This window comes from Polistes canadensis, unplaced genomic scaffold (assembly GCF_001313835.1).
Source record: "Polistes canadensis isolate GaletaPanama2010 unplaced genomic scaffold, ASM131383v1 scaffold_0, whole genome shotgun sequence".
Classification (NCBI taxonomy): Eukaryota; Metazoa; Arthropoda; class Insecta; order Hymenoptera; family Vespidae; genus Polistes; species Polistes canadensis.
Window position 1 is genome coordinate 2,355,724 of NW_014569547.1, and position 13,570 is coordinate 2,369,293.

The 13,570-nt window shown below is 31.4% G+C and overlaps 1 protein-coding gene and 1 long non-coding RNA gene across 2 annotated transcripts in view; both read left to right on the forward strand.

Annotated features, from left to right (window-relative positions):
- Positions 1-13,570, forward strand: part of LOC106793116 (dystrophin-like) — a 339,379-nt gene that overhangs the window by 262,042 nt on the left and 63,767 nt on the right. The window lies entirely within an intron of this gene.
- On the forward strand, positions 6,410-10,070 carry LOC106793244. Its single transcript, XR_001382394.1, has 3 exons — positions 6,410-6,434; positions 9,651-9,826; positions 9,981-10,070. It is a non-coding gene; the product is annotated as an uncharacterized LOC106793244 (long non-coding RNA).

Genomic DNA, 13,570 nt, shown 5'->3' on the forward strand with positions numbered 1-13,570 from the left:
ACTCCTACAATATTCATGTTATTTTCAAACATTATTATATTAACAAACGGTATATTCATTTTATATTTTTTTATTCTTCATGAATTTCATAGTTATACAATATATCTTTCTACTTTATAATATTTACTCAAAGCATTACAAAATTATTATATCAACACTTAGTTAGATTACTTTACCTTAAATATAATATAACCATTTGTTCGCGCTATTGAATGGTTTAAAGTTTCTCATGATGACGTAATGATTAACTGTAACAATAACAAGAGAGAAAGAGAGAGAGAACGTAATAGTAAAAGACATTTAACCTAGGTATTTTCCAGTCTTGAACCCAGAGAAATTCTAACAGCAACAACGTAGTAGCTACCCTAGTGGTGGCAATTAACGCGAGCACTTTGGTGTGTACTTGGTGGTTGCGCAAGAAGACAAAGGGGTCGAAGGAATCGTCGATAGAGGTACGACGATCCTCTTTCTCTCTCTCTCTCTCTTCCTTTTCCCTCCCTTTCCCTTACTTTCTCTACTTCTTGCCGTTAACATTGTTGCTCCTCGGTCTTTTAACTCTCAGGTATCTGCAATATCCCTTTTCCTACTAGTCTACGAGAAAACAGACAAAGACAGTGAACGAATGAAAGATAAAGACAGACAAAGAGATTGTGTGTGTGTGTGAGAGAGAGAGAGAGAGAGAGAGATCTTGACCATTAAAGAGAAAGGATGAGAAAGGGTAAGGTGCGGCTTTTGTTCAAAGAATTCTCTTTAACGCGAGATTCAAAGCTCATCTCTGCTGCTATTACTTTGTGGTGAAAGATTTTTGCCAGGTTTGCATCCGCTTAACATTATCGATTAATCCCGGCTGCATGGAGCTTTCTCTCTAAATTTTTTCTCGACGACTACGACGACGACGACTTATCTTCGAGACGATTGTATCTCTAACGATTTCACAAATAAAATATAAATAATAAAATTCGAATGTGAAAAATTCAATTGCAAAAGAATTTTTCATCGTGAAATTATGATGAAACATATTATTCTTTCGTTGATATATATAGATATAATAATACGTATATTATAAAATTCGTATTTGGTATTATTCGGTAAATTTTTCATACGATTTTTTTTTTCGAATTTTCTAATACGATCGTATTTTACTTTTTACGAGATAGAGAGAGAAATTTGACAATTTGATTTGAAGGTAGGAAAAGCAGTCGTGTTATTTTGGCCGATCGATAGAAAACACCTGCGGTCGCGCATAGATTTGCACGATTTGCTAACCTCGTCCCTGTGCATTCACTGAACCGATTTAATCGTCTTTTCGTCGTTGAGAAAATCGTTCCACCGATTGGACGATATATCTAACTAACATTACTAGCTCAATAAATATATTCGTGTATCATTGATTTATTAAAACATTTCTATTCTATTTTCCTGTTTGATTTTTTTTTTTCTTTTCTTTTCTTTTTTTCTCTTATTCATTGCTTCGACAAATATTAATTCTCAATACATATCTAGGGGAAAAATGAAAATACAAGAATCGCGTGGTTGAAATCATTTTTTTTATTATCGAAATTATGTCTCGTGGTAAATGTTTTTTATTATTATTGTTGTCTCTTCGTAAATATCGTTTATTACGTTTCATTGTTATCTAGCTAATAAAAGTAGCAAATGAAATCTTCCAAGATTATATTATAGCATATCCGATAACGTGCATCTTTCTTTTATTCTCTCTCTCTCTCTCTCTCTCTCTCTCTCTCTCTCTCTCTCTCCCTCTCATTCTCTTTTCTACCATCTTTTATAATCTCCTTTATCTTTTATTGCTCGGCAAGCATATTGCAGTTAGATTCGTGAGTACTTACGTAGTAGAAGCTGCCAGCAAAGCAGCAGTTACTTATGAATTAGTTAGGTAGCTAGCTATCCATCCATCATTCCTTAGCCATTTCCGAGTGCTAGATTCACTGACGATCCATCAGCTTGTCTCTCTTTCTCTCTCTCTCTCTCTCTCTCTCTCTCTCTCTCTCACTATCTACTTCTACTTTTACTTCTACTTCTACCTCTCTATCTTATTCTCAACGTCTTCTCCAAGATTGCGAGCTGTCTTTCAAATACCAATTTGCTTTCAAGAAATGTTACTCCTTATAATATCCCTTCCAACATAAATTGTTATTAATAATTGTCACATTTTTGTTTTTCTCAATGAAACAAAAACTATTAATATATATATATATAATAATTTGTTATATTTTATATACGAGAAATTTGATCAATACGATTACGTGTAATTTATTTATTCGTTTTAACGTCAAAATGTCAAGTTTTAGAACAAAATATGATATTATTAAAGTTATCGTAGTTTGTTAACAGAGATTTTAAAAAGGAAACATATTTCTCGACGTAAACATTGTTTTCGTGAAGATTTGACGCTCTGAGATACGCAAAGTATTCATCAATAAACTCATCTAGGATATTCCGATTTATAAACAATACGTATTGATATTATTAGAGAAGATCGAGAAACGATTACTTCAGTCAGCAAAGAGTCATTGACGCGTTCAGTGAAATTTTCAACGAACTTTATTAGTAAGTTTAATATTCATTTTTACATAGAAATTATATTAATAATTTATTATCTTTATCAATAATATTTGTTTTAAAATCATTGAAAAATATTAATTCATTCGTGTATCAGAGAATTATTAATTAATATTTCATAATAATAATAATAAACTTTTCATTGTGTCGATTAAATTTAATCGTCTCAATAATATTATATTTCACGTTAGCTTAATCCCTTATCTTAGAACGCTTATTAATTAGTTAAATTTATTGAAATGAGTCATAAAGAGGATTACAAAGTCTAGAATCTATTTTCAATGGTAAAATGACAAATTGTAAGTCTATTGTGTCGAGAAGCCGCAAAACATGAATTCGAAAATGCAACAGATATTTGCCGTGGTAGTTGTTTCCGAACTTTCGAACGAGCAACAACGCGCGGCCGAGCAACATTCGTTACCGAAACTGAATTATCCAAGTACTTATGTCGGTTTTCCCTTCCTATACAACTTTGATCATATTCGGTTGGAACTTCTACTATCGTAGAGTATTTCCCAAAACTTAGAACTCTAACGCGCGAGACACGCATACGACGAATTCGAGCAAATGAAATTTTACCTTTAATACATTAGAAACATCAATTTCTTATTACTCAGATAGTATAGAAATAAACTAAGTCGCTATCAAATGTATGACGAGTATTACTAAAGTGAACCGTTAAAAAGAAACAACTCGATGCCATCAGATTTATTAAAAAAAAGTTGAAAGAAAAATCATTTTCGAACTTTTACTCGATAAAGTTACTTACCAACTCGTTACTTTTCGAATCACATTTTTAATATGACCAGTCAGCTGACTGATTATCAATTTTTTAACAGAATTTCTTACAACTTATTGTACTATTTGATGAATTAAAAATTCTTATTGTATAAATGATATATTTTTTGTTATACATACATCATAAAATATATGACTCTCTTTTTAAAGACGTGTCATTTGATCTCTTGTAGTAAAAATATTATAAGTATACACGAAGCTCGATATACGTTTAGTATTAATAAAATTCATTAATTCATTTATTCCACACAATAATATAATATATAATCGAATAAAATGATAACAATAGAGATCAATACGATAATAGGGGTGTGTAAATCAATTGGAATATACGGTTTTCTCGCGAATTTCTGGGGAAAATCAGATTTTTATCATGGAACGGTAACGTGTTGGAATAGAATCGAAGAGGTTGAAACCGCAGACATCAACACCCAACTCTGTTCCCCCTTGTTGTTGATCGACAGTGCGATTGGGTAGAGGAGGAACAGTGCGAAGAGGGACAGGGATAGGGTCACTGGCCAGTTAGTGGATGCCCGCAATGTAATCATTTGCGGTACCGAAATGGATGCGGCGAGCACCACCAACTCACCCCCTCCACTTTCCTCCTTTCTCGACCCTCACCCCATTGCGTTCTCCTTTATCGGCAAGGGTAGATTTGACCCTGCCAAATCTACCCCCTATACCCCCTAACCCCCCCTCCTCAACGATTGCGAACTACCCACGTTAATAGGAACTCTCTGTCCTTCTTGTTGCTTGCACATCCACGTATACATTTATACACACACACACATACATGTTTATGTATGTATATATATATATATATATATATACTCACAGAGCATCCACGTTTACTTGCCTGAAGCGCAGCTGACCGTTTGTACTCGGGACTGATACGGGTCGGTCACTGCAATTGCAATTATGCGCGAGGAATAGCGTTAGCCTGTAGGCGATGATTTTCGTCAAGACAGATAGATAGTCTCAATAAGTTTGAAACCTTCCAACGTTTATTAGTTTATCTTTAATTTTTTTAAACTTATCTCTCTTTCTTATACTATTAGGTATAAATTATTTGAAAATTTTTATTAGACAATATTTTTATACGATAAAAATAAATCAATGTAATTTAAAGATCTTCAAGATTTTTTCTAAAGTATATTTGGATACTTAATGTTGATTTTATTTTTTGGGAGATTATTACGAAAGAAATTTTAAAGATTTTATTATTAAAATTTGAATTATCATTTTATTGTTAAAAATGTGAATGATAAAAAACAAAATATAATGTGAGAAAATTAATGAAGGAATAATTTGTTTTGGGATATTTTTTGTAAGTATTTTCAAATTCGAGACAAATTAAATTCGTCACTCAGAAACGAAAGTAGAATTTTTCGAGCGTGAAATGAGTGTTAAGGATTTGAGGTAAAAAGAGGAAAGGTTGTGATAATTATCGCGTAATAATGTAACTTAATTAAATACGTCGAGACGAGGGAATTATATTGCAATAGGATTGTATCCGAGCAAAATTTATGGGGTTTAAATTGTCACCATTGAAATTGAAAATCTCTCAAGACGAGTTAACATTCCTATGTTAACGAGTATATATTCAAATTTTCTATTTCAAAAAACATGTTTTATCATAGCATAATGAGTTACATTATAGAAAATCGTAATATTATATACATTGAAAGATTATTATTTAATCATAAAATTATAATTAACCATAAAAATATTTCATTTTTTATTTACACCACAAGCAGATAAAAAGTTACATATTTGTACAATTAAATATAGACAATAATCGATCTAGCATAAGTTTGCAATAATAATTAAATCATAGCAAAAAAAAAAAAATATATTCGAAAAAAAAGGAATAAAATCAAATGAAAAAAAATCCATTTGATCGAGTATTGGTAGTACGTCGAGTATTAAACATTGATCTGCATAGGATCGAACAATTCTCGTAAATCAAATACAGTTTAAAATGGTCTTTTTCAAGTGTATGTACACATACATATACAAAGATAGTATATAGTACATCTATGAGGATTTTTAAGCTCTCTATTCTCGCGTAGCAAACATCGATGTGGAGTGAGACGCGTAATTAATTAAGTTTACAGTACCCTTGTGTACGAAAATGTTATACCGGGTTCAAAGCTTCAACCTGTTATTACCTCGTGCGGAACGAACTGACAGAAAAGAAAAGCAACAATGATCGATGGGCAAATAACGACGCCACTTTCTTTTTCCTATACTTTCTCGTAATTTTTCTCTAGCCTGTTATTTTTGTTCGAAGGGTATACACCCATCCAATCTCAGAATTTGTCAAGCTCCTCTTTTTTTTCTTTTTGTTTCTTTTTTTTTTTTCTTTCCCCCTCATCATATTTTCAATCTACAATGAAGCTTTCCTGCTTTGTAGGAATGTAAGATTGATTATCTTAATTTTCTAATAAATATGCTAAGCCTATCTCTCCCCAAATGCAAAAACATATATTAAAGAAAGAGTAATATTATGGGATACCACACTAATATAAATTTCTATCATTTTTATAATCCATATTAAATTAAATACAATTATTTTTTTTTAATATACAAGTAATATACAATATAGTATATATATATATTAATAAAAATAATTAATAGATAATTTGTGTAAATTTATCTTAATTTCATGTATTGTATAAATTTCAAAGAATTTAATTGGTGGATCAAATCTTAGGAATATAAAACTAGGAACGTGGGGGTAGAGGGTGGGGGGGGGTCATATTACAACCTGATTCCTCTACATATATAGAACACATGAGAGAAATTGAAGGATGAGATAATCGAAGTAGGTGGAGTCAGTGTATACTAGACAAGGACGAAGAGTACGTGCAAGTTATAGGATAATCGTTTGGCGATGTCGATGCCGATGTTCTAGGACTGTCTGGAACAAATAGGATCGCTGATCCTCTATACACATACATATACATATGTAAACGTAGATATGTTGGTACTCAGGTAACAAGGAACTCAGCAGAACTGGATGTGGTGCACAGGTGTGTACATTATTGGAACAGGTACGCACATACGACTATGTCGACCCATCTAATTGCGCGGAACTAGGAATTAGGCATACAAACTGATGTGAATGAAAGAGAGAGATTACTTCTATCATCATCTACACGCGCGATGTCCCGAATGTTACTTTACCAAAAAAAAAGAAAAGGAATAATCAATATTGTTTCGTTAATAAATTGACGATATAGTATAATATAAATAATTGATAATAATAATTTTTAATTTTTCCAATCAAATAAAGCTATTTTCTCGAGATACTCTATATAAAGTTTGATTTAATTATAAACGAATGAACGTAAATTCAAAATGCAATAAGTAATAAAAGATCGATTTTTAATGGAATTATAATATTAAGGTTTTTCCACTTGAATATATACATATGAATTTTGATTTACGGTGTAGTAAATAAAATTATTCGATTGTTATATCGTCGATAAAAATATTGAATAAAAAATAAGATTAATTTTCTATTTTGTAATTACTTATATAGCGAATTTTTTGAGATATTTTTCGTACTATATCATATATATTATTCGTGATAGACGAATGAACGAAAATCTCGGCAATGTGATAAACTTTTTCCACGTCCAATTCGTACTAGGGGAAAAAAACAAGAGGATAGTTTATCTTTCATCGTGACCCTCTCGCATAAATTGTTCGGAACGTGGTCCATATACCAATTTAAAAATCCCAAGCTCTCACAATCAGTGCGTGAAAGTCGCCAGAAGCAACGGGTTGTGTTACGTTTCTACTCGGTGAGGAAAATTTGGAAAAAAACGAAAAAAAAATTATTCAAATCTGAGCCAAGCTACTACTGCTGTTGCTGTTGCTGTTGCTGCTACTACGCTAAATCCATACATGTCGAAATAACACACGAACGTATTTAGTAAGCGAGTCCATAATTTCGTTTCGGAGGACACGAACATTTATCTCTTTCGAAATTGATTCGGACGGTGGAAATCACGTAAATATAATGCTTGACGCATCACGATGATTTATCGTGGATTATCCTCATTATTTCTAGCCGCGAGCCATTTACAATGAGATAAATGAGCTCTCTCTCTCTCTCTCTCTCTGTCTTTCTCTGTACATATGTATATATATATACGTATGTAGTATGTATGTATGTATGTATGTATTTATTTATATAGATATATATAACACATACTATATCACAGGAATCATTTTCTACCTCGTTTTACACAAAGTTACTAGGTTAAAGTTCATATTAATGATTTATTCTGTAACGCGGTTTATCTCTCCGTTTAAATGTAATTTTATTTTCTTATCGTTATTAATAATTACAATCTGACACGCCGATACTATATATAATATCCAGGTATATATATAATATTTATATATATATATATTATTAGATAATATTTCGTGTCAATTTTTTGCGAAAGGAAAAATACGTATACGCGTATATACAAATGTTTCTCAAAATTAATAAAATATATATATTTTTTTGTAAATTTCTACTTAAATCATATCCTTGTGCAAAAATAATTACAATAGTTATTAGATCGATCACAATGTTGCAATGCATTAATGAATAAAACTAAAGCATTATTTTTCATCTCGTAAATATCATTTAGTAGAAAATTTTGGGGACAAAGGATAGGAATCGTTGGATAGGCCAAATCGTAAAATACTTTCTTGGATAATAAAAATGGATTGTACCAGTAAGAATAATGACTCGGTGAACTGAAAAAGATGCGAACGTTAGCGTTTTCTTCGAAGAATCTAATGAACCTTAGAGATTTCCCAAAGAAATGAGAAAAGAAATAAATGGTCCACGATCGAATCAATTTGCGATCTCTTTCGAAGTAGGTACATTTTATTCTTATTTGTGATAGAGCTTTATGTTTAATAAATGAAAAGACAGACTCATCAATTTAATTCTGGATGCTATCCTTAAAAGTGATATTTAATTATTTTCATAGCAGGAAGAAGAATATTATTAATTTCAATTTCTCTATTTTATAGGAGAAAGAAAAAAGTTAAAGGGAAAAGAGGAGGAGGGGGGGGTGGAGGTGGAAGTGGGTAGGAATATAACAAGGACAAAGTAATCGCATAAAATGGCTTTAAAAGCTTTCTCAGAATTCGATAAAAGATCATCGGGATATCTCTGGTGAGCAACCCTTCTTCTTCTTCTTCTTCTTCTTCAAGAGCAATCGTCTTCAAAGAGAACAATAAATATCGTTGACACTTTTACCAAACGGTACGATGTTTTAAGTTGATGGTATTAGTATTGCTGATCAAGTTACTCCTTCTTCTTCTTCTTCTTCTTCTTCCTATTCTTCTTCGTATTCAGAGAGCTTTTAGAGTACTCTATTTTGAATTTGCTTTGGTCAGCTAAAAAGCATAGAAGAGTAGAGAATGAGTATTACAATCGAATTTACTCCAACTTGAATTATTCGATCAATCATCTTTCAATTTATTATATATAATAATTGATGTATTTTCTATTAAAATTATAAATTTTATATTAATAAAATTTTTAAATTAATTATATCTTATATAATCGAAATAAGACACGTAAGAACTGATTGTCAATGTTTCTCCTTTTCTTTTTTATTTTTGAATTTATTTATTACATAAATTACTTTATTTTTTTCCTTTTTTAATTTATAACAAAACTATTAGACCATTCATATCGATCAGAAAACAATCGTAATTCTTACCTCTCGATATTTAGAATCAAATCAAAATTGGAAAATATTAACTTCCAATCTATAAATTTATCAATTATATTATATATATATAATCTATTCACAGGGAATATCCTAATCCGGCTTATATCGTAGTAACAGAGCCACTTTCTAGTATTTAACATCGATAGTAAAGTTCGTTAACAACGTTGAATACGGCACGTAGTTGTTGGCAAGAGCCGGATCTCCGAGTTTCAGCTTTGAATTTAATTGGAAATCGCAATGCACGTCACCTTGCACATACCAAAGATATATATATATACATATGTATATGTGTATATATACCTAGATAATTATGTGTATATGTAGAGATAGATGGATAAAGCTAAAGAAAGGAAGAGAGAGAAAGAGAGAGAAAGAGAGAGAGAGAGAGAGAAAGAGAGAGAGAGAGAGAGAGAGAGAGAGAGATAAAGAGAGAAGCTAAACTTTAAAATTCAAAGTAGATGTAAGACCGAGACCGTATCTCGGTGAAAACTTCTTCAAGCAATCCAATACTTACAGGTTCTTTGATGCATCGAAATCGAGCGAGAAAACTTTACCGATAGTTCACTTTAACCCACGAAGAAACGACGAATTTCGAGCAGTATCGTTGGACTTAATTAGCCTAGTAGTAGAGTCGAGCCAATGAAAAGTTTCTATTCTTCCTGTTACTGGATCCTCCGTTATCTGTGGTTCACGTAAACTCCTTTCTTATTCTGGTTCTTCTTTTTCTATTTCTTCTTCTTCTTCTACTACTACTACTACTTAGTTTTTTTTTCATTTATTTATATATCGAGAAAAATTTCAATAACCTCTCGTAAAGTTGATTAAAGTGTGCATTCATCATTTTAGTATTCAATAAACTCGATAAGAGCACCTATAATATAATTACAAGAAAAAAATGATAATAAATTAAAAATATAAATGAATCTCGAATAAGAAAAAATACGAATATATTTATATAATTAAAAAATAGAACAATTTTTCTTAATTACGTTACGATGAGGGAAAATAAAATTTATTGTTTTATCTTGAAAAAGTGTTGTACGGTGATAAATCGTCAAATGTGTGAGAACAAATCTGACGAACAACGAACTATGATAAAAATGAAATGAAAGAGAAATGGACAAAGTGTTAAGATAAGGAAAAGTGAATGTGGCCTGATGAAGGCACTTTGGATCGCGTCTGGGGTTTGTTATTACGGTGGATTATCGTCAACGTGGACCAAGGGGGGGCACTTGGCCCGGGGGGCGTGCCACCCTGCAGGGGAATTTTCCTCGGGGGGTACGTACCCGAAAGAAAGCTGACGATGCACGCTACATCTACATATCCTACACGCTTCTTGCCGAATTGCATCTCTTCGAACAGGTAAACAAATTCTCGCTTAACGATTAATCTCAACAATAAAAAATAATTAAAACAATAAATCTTGTATTTATATTTATATATATGTATATATAATATAATTTTATTTATAATTATTATAATTTATAATATAATATAAAAGTTATGTATTTATATAGTATATAAAGAGATTTAATTGATATTTATTATATGATATTCTTTATAAGATAATTTGTTAATTTTATTTTAAATTAATTTATTATAACAAAAGCAAAAAAGAAAGAAATATACGCAAATACCGCTAATTCTTGTTACAAATGCAGTCAGGGCTTATCCCTCAGGATGCAACAAAGATTTCATAATTATAACATCGTTAGGAAAAGTTCAACTCGTTTTCTAGCATCTATACCGCATAGTCGTAAACTTCATCGCAAACTTCATCATCGTGGATGGAAGGAAAGTCGTTAGGGACGTTTGTGAAATATTAATATAGTATCAGGAAAATTCAAGTAAAAAATAAATTCAGTCAATTTATCATTCAGTATGAAAGTTAAAGTTGGTGGTAGTAATGTTTAATTTTGCATCGAACTAAAAGCAACTAACAATAAGTATTTTAAACATGGAGATAATATGTTTAATAATAATATTAATAATAATAATAATAATAATAATAATAATAATAATAGAGAAAGTTAGTGAAAATGTGTTCAGGTTAATGCTTTTGTACTCGATCTAACATCAAAGTTGAAGTTTAGTTAAGCGTTGAGAACGATGAGAAATAGTTTACTCGAACCTTCGTAGAATAATGCTTGCCAACCATCAAATACCTTTTAAACGGCAAGCTAGTAAGATTATTTTCTGTCATAATCAAATTCTTTTGCGAATGCAATACCAACATAATGTAATATGCAAAAAGTCAATTTTAATTTTATTGAAGGAAATACGAGTCAAGGTTTCCCATTACTCGAATGATAAAATGTTTTAGATAAAATATACTTTTCTGATATTCGGTTGCATTAACCAAATGCAATAACTTTGTACATCACTGGTATATTCCACAGCATGACAAAGTCTGGAATATTGGAGACATGGTAACCGAGAAGCCCAAAGTTTGCATCAACCTTGGGATTTGCGTCTCTGATTGAATTTTGGGTACTAACGCGTGTATATACCTAAGCAACCTACTTAAGATTGATTTATTTATGTCACTCCTGGTCGTGTCTAAAGCATTAAATAACTTAGAACGACGTTACCTAAATTCTATATTCGCAAACAAATATGTACGCATATTTGATACGTTATATCTAATTATCACACTGACGTACACGTACACACACACACACAAATACACATATACTTTAACAAATAATAGTTTAATCTCAGTCAATTTATCTTTCTTATTTCCAATTGTCACATCTTTCTTTATCGAAAGTCATTAAGACTTTGGTAATCGTTAAGACTACTATCCCGTTAAACGATTTCTTCGATAGAAATTTCTTGCGTTTTAACTTTAGATCGTTAATCAAAGTATCGATTATCTCTACCACTTTGACGTATCCTATACCAACCCTTGGGAATAAATTTCTTACGGGTGATTTGAAAATTCAAGAAAGTAGACTCTCATTAACTTTAGAAATGAATTAAATATATTACCTGCCACGTGGGTGGTCATATACAAACCCACTTTGTAATTTCCATTTAATTCGTTTCGAACATTTTTCTCTTCTATTTGTTTTTTTTTTCTTGGTTTTCTTTTATATTATATTATATACGATATATCCATATTATAAAATATTCATTTATATTCATTTACAAATTTGACCATTTAAATCCAAAAACAATCCTTTGCGAAAAATAAACTAGGAACAAATATAATTCGTAACACATATCCTGTGTGCCACGAGTGGTTTTTTGTTTTTTTTTTCTTTTTTCTTTGTTAGAGGAAAGTGCAATATGGTGAAAGAAAAAGGAAGAAGCGTTATGTAAGGGGTGGGGGGAGGGGTGGTTGTTTGATCGATCTGTCAGATCTCAAAAATTGCTACGTCGTATCGAATAGAATCAGCCCTAGAGCACAACCATACCTAACGTTACTCTATCTTCTTTTCTTTTTTTTTCCTTTTTTTTTTTTCTTTTTCTTCTACGCTTTTTATTTTTTTTTATTACGTTCGTCTCGACGATGCGCCCATCGACTGTCAACCGTGTCAACGTTTGCGGAAAACTGCAGTTGGAAAATATCGTGAGCCGATTCGTCGTCGTTCTCTCTTTCTCACACACACACACACACACATTTCAAAACAGATGGGAATGGGACGCGTCATACGTCGAACGGGGTCGGCATGAGGGGTGAGTGGTAGATAGTGGTTCAGTGAGTGAGAGAGAGAGAGAGAGAGAGAGAGAGAGAGAGAGAGAGAGAGATGGATAATAAAAAGGGGTGCAACTTGGAAGCGTCGATCCGTAGAGTTACAAAAATCAAAGGGAAAGGAAATTGTCGACGTTTAGTGACAGACCTTGGAAACTGGTTTTGACGAATTTGACAGAACGGAAAATTTTAGAGAGACTATTCTTCTTTTCTTTTTAATTTTCATTTTCTATTTGTTTTTTATTTTCAGAATAACGTTAAAAAAGGAATCATCCTTCGAGATTTCTTTTTACTTTTATTTATAAAAGAAAAATACAATCAATTATTTGTTAGAATGAATAAGTAATTTTTTGCTAATATGATAAATTTAACATGAATATTACAATGTTAAAATTATTAATTAGACAAATCTTATTTTTAAATCAGAATGATAGATGATTTCGAGGTAATATCATTCGCACCTTATCAATGTATCATTATCAACGTGTATATTTACTTTTAAGTCAATTCACGCGATATATAAAATAGGAAAATTAAGGGAACTTTATTCAATTTGTCAATCAATTGTCGTCGTCGTAGTCGTCGTCCTTGATATAACGAACCTCATAGGAATAAGGGTAGTGTAATCAAAAGCTTCTTAAAGGACATTCACGAAGCATTTATCGTTGAAGTTGATGCTACTTGAAAGCTTAGTTCGAAGAGAGAACGTGTATTCAAAGAGGTACAAGGTTTCAACAAG